Genomic DNA, 4,270 nt, shown 5'->3' on the forward strand with positions numbered 1-4,270 from the left:
AAGTGCACTCTCTTCTCTCACAGAGGAAGCAATTTGATTCCCAGCACCCACGCGGTGGCTCACGGCCTTCTGAAATTCTAGTCCTGGAGGACCTGCCGCCTCTTCTGACCTTGTCTTCTACTGCACACACCTGGTGACACATGCATGCTTTTAGGTAATATACATACATGCAAAATAAAATAATTATTTAAAAAACAGATTGTCAATCTACAATCATTCAGCCAGGGTGGTGAATCATGAAATAGAGTTCCGAAATAAACACAAGAAGATGATAAGAGGGAACCTCCCAGTCAGTAGAAGAAAACCAGAGTGTTCTAGATAGCACAGGGAAAATCCCAGTGAGTGAAACTATTCATAGGTGCCAAGTGAAGATGCTTGTTATTTCAATAGAGTACATCCCCACTTTCCACCATGACTGTTAAACTGTTAAGATTCAGGGTAAAGTTCAGAGTTCTGGAATCTTTTTCTTCCCATAGTCTCCATCTTACAACATCCCAACGATAATACCTCACACATATCTTGCAATACTTCCTGATTCCCCAAACGCCTTCCCTACCCCCAGCAGAGCAGGGCAAATGTTTGTTCCCACTGTTTGTGGGACTGTGCAGAGGTTAAGTTCCCAGCAGCAATGGCCCTATGAAATAGAGACAAAGACCTCCTAACCCCTTGGGCAACTTGGGCAATGGTCATACTACTCAGCTCTAGATTTAATGTCTCCCAGCCCCTCCCCACACAGCGTAGCAATGGAAAACTGGCAGCACACCTGTGATGATCTCACTCCAGTGACTGTTCTCAAGCTATGGACTCGAAGTGTTTCCCCCCAGGACACATACTTTACATAATTACACAACATAGCTTTATTTTAATTTTAGACTCCGTTTTTCCACTTTCTGTGCCTTGAGTCGGCAAATTGCTCATGGTTTTGGAGGAATGACTGATCCCTGTCTTTGCTGTCTCCCATGCACCCCTCTTCTGTAAAGCTACCTGTGTAAAGCTCCACCCCTAATCCATTGCTCACAAGTGAACCCCCTTCACCTGACTACCTATGATCAGTTTCTTATCTCTCTCCCCACAGGGAGAAATCCTGTTGCTTCTCCCTGGCCTTAGGTCACTACAGAGTGTACATAGCTTCCTTTGCCTTTGGGACTTCCCTCTCGGCCAGCAGCTGTTCCATAGCCTCTACCCCGAGAGCCTGTAGCAGAAGGAGGTGCCTGTTGCCTTCTGTGAGGTCTGGCCTCTCATTCCTGGTCAGGACTCACTCCTCGGTAAACCCATGGCTTCCTGATTTAGCTACAGCAACGTCATTGCGCAAACTATGAATCATTCCCAAGGTGTCCTCCATGGCCAGGGAGAAACTGCCCCTGAAAGCCACCGTTATGTAGACAGTGTGACTAACGGAGAGCAGGTTCTGCAGGCAATACTAAGTCATTATTTTCACTCACCCAAAACACATGGACTTTCCCCTTTGCCCACTGCAGTCTCTTCCCTTATAACACAGATGGACTGAAAAAGAAAATGGCCAGGCAGTGGTGGTGCACGCCTTTAATCCCAGCACTTGGGAGGCAGAGGCAGGATTTCTGNGTTCAAGGCCAGCCTGACCTACAAAGTGAGTTCCAGGACAGCCAGGGCTATACAGAGAAACCCTGTCTCGAAACAAAACAAAACAAAACAAAACAAAACAAAACAAAACAAAACAAAAAAACAAAAAAACAAAAAAAAAGAAAGAAAAAGAAAATGGGCAATGCCCTATGCAAAAAAGAGAAAGAAATGTAAGTAGGAGAATTTAAGGAGTGTTAGGAATGCTAAAGTGTTAGAGAAAGAAGGGCAAGGAGAAAAAAGAGCAAACAATGGGTTACAGAGACGAGTAGGCATGATGGCATATACCCATATATTGTGGTTCAGCTGCACCTATGTATTCAAATGCTAAAAGTCTGTACCCCAGATGTGGTTGCCCAAGATGAGCAGCAGCTTTTATTGTACAAACCTTGCTTCGAAAATTAATTAATCAAGAAAACACTAAACCCCGTGGGCAATAGAGAGAGAAAAGCAAGACTTGGGTATCAAGTGAGGAATCTCGGGAGAAAACAGAGAAGCAAACAGAGGGGGAGGCCTCCATGAGAGGAGATGGGCCATGAGCACATGGCCAGCAGAAACAACAAGTGACAAGGGACAAATGGTTGGGATGTAAGTTAGATGAGCTCAAACCCTGCCCAGTCTAGGCTGACAGCTTATAAATAAAATACCAGGATCGTATGGGTTTTTTTTTTTTCGTACAGACTAGATAGAATATAAAATTCTCTAAGTCCTGCCCAGCTGTGATGCTATGAGTTACTGCACAATAGCCCTTGGGATGCAGTGGCGGCTCGCATACCTTGGTGGTAACCATCAGCTCTTTAGTTGGACTTAAGACCCACTCAGCAAGAGGGCAATGGTACCTACTACTGGAAGCCTAGCCAACTGCTTGGGGCTAGTGAAGTTATGAACCTTGGAGGAGAAGCTACAACTACCATTTACTAAACCAGCACAATCCCTAACTACATTTTAAATATTTTTCCTCATAACCACAGATAAGTGAAGTCCTTACCCCTCATCAAGGCACCCTATTAATGCCATAGAGACCATTGGAGAAAACTACAACCATTCAAAATGCAGAGATGTGAAGCCCACTCCCAGTGGATACATACACAAAACACTCCTGCACCTAAGGCTCAAGGAATATTTCAGAACAGGGGATAGAAAGATTGTAAGAGTCAGAGGAGGATCAGAGAGTTTTCTGTGAGTTCATGTCTCTCAGGAATGACAGGAGCTACATCCATAAAGTCTCATCAGTGTGACTCCCAAACATGAGCTGAACACGGCCAACAGTGGACAAGCCAGAGTGAAGGGGAGAAGTGAGGACGTAGAGACCAGGAGGTCTCAACTCTCCACAAAGGACTAAGAAAGGGAGGGGAACACCAATTGGATATTGTCTTAGGGTCTTACTGCTGTGAACAGACACTATGATCAATGCAAGTCTTATAAAGGATGACCTTAAATTGGGGCTGGCTTACAGGTTCAGAAATTCAGTCCATTATCACCAAGGTGGGAACATGGCAGCATCCAGGCAGGCATGGTGCAGAAGGAGCTGAGAATTCTACATCTTCATCTGAAGGCTGCTAGTGGAAGACTGACTTCCAGGCAGCTAGGATGAGGGTCTTAAAGCCCACACCCACAGTGCCATGCCTACTCCAACAGGGCCACACCTTCTAATAGTGCCACTCCTTGGGCCGAGCATATACAACCCATCACAGTTATCCAAAGCCAAATGAAAATATAGATACAAGAAACATTATACAGACTAAACAGGATATACCGGTGTATTCAGGAACATATTTGTATGGGTATATATGTTTTTCGTGTAACAATTAAGAGGTGTTTACGGGAAGATTTATGAGAGACAAGAGGAGAGGGGAAATTATATAATTATGTTCTCAAAAGTTAAAATTCTTCAATTTTTTTTAAATTAAGAAGAGAAACAGCAGTTGAGGACAAACTGTGCTGCATGAACTGACACTGAAATGTGGATCTCACCAGTTGTCTTTATTTTCTCCATTGTTGTAATCAGTGAACCTGCTATAACACTTTCTTGATATCATTTGTCAAATTAGAGAAGTAGCTTTGAGAATTGATTCCATGAAATCTACCCAGACCCTTGAGGTCAAGTCACTCTGCAAAGCCTGGCTACTCACCTCTGTCCCACACATCAACCAAGAGGTAAAATTTTCAGTACCAAGTTAAAAAAAAAAAAATCACATGCAATCATTTAATAGGCACATTTATCTATTAAGGTTCTGGATGCTTATTCTGTCCCTACACATTGGCCTTTGTGTGCACACAGACCTGCAGACCGAGCTACAAGCTGGTTTGTAAATGCTCTTCACAAAAGTCTTCGCAATAACTGATAGCTGAAGCGAGCCCCTTTCTACCTGCTAATCACCGTAGAGCTGGAGACTTCAGGAATCCAGGAAATTCGAAAAGGGACCCTCAGTGTAAAGAACACATGGCCTCAGAAGGCATTTTTCCCAAAGTTGTAAACCTGCCCACTGCCTAGCCCACAGCTCCAGATAGCCGTGCAAACCAAGCCATGGAGAGTGGGTGCGAGTGATAAAAATAACTCATGCCCGCCCCACAAGCCCATGGTGGGGCAACACCACAGATCCTGCCCGCAGCCATAGATAACTATGAAAACAGAGAGAGAGAGAGAGAGAGAGAGAGAGAGAGAGAGAGAGAG

This window comes from Mus pahari, chromosome 21 (genome assembly GCF_900095145.1).
Source record: "Mus pahari chromosome 21, PAHARI_EIJ_v1.1, whole genome shotgun sequence".
Taxonomy (NCBI): domain Eukaryota; kingdom Metazoa; phylum Chordata; class Mammalia; order Rodentia; family Muridae; genus Mus; species Mus pahari.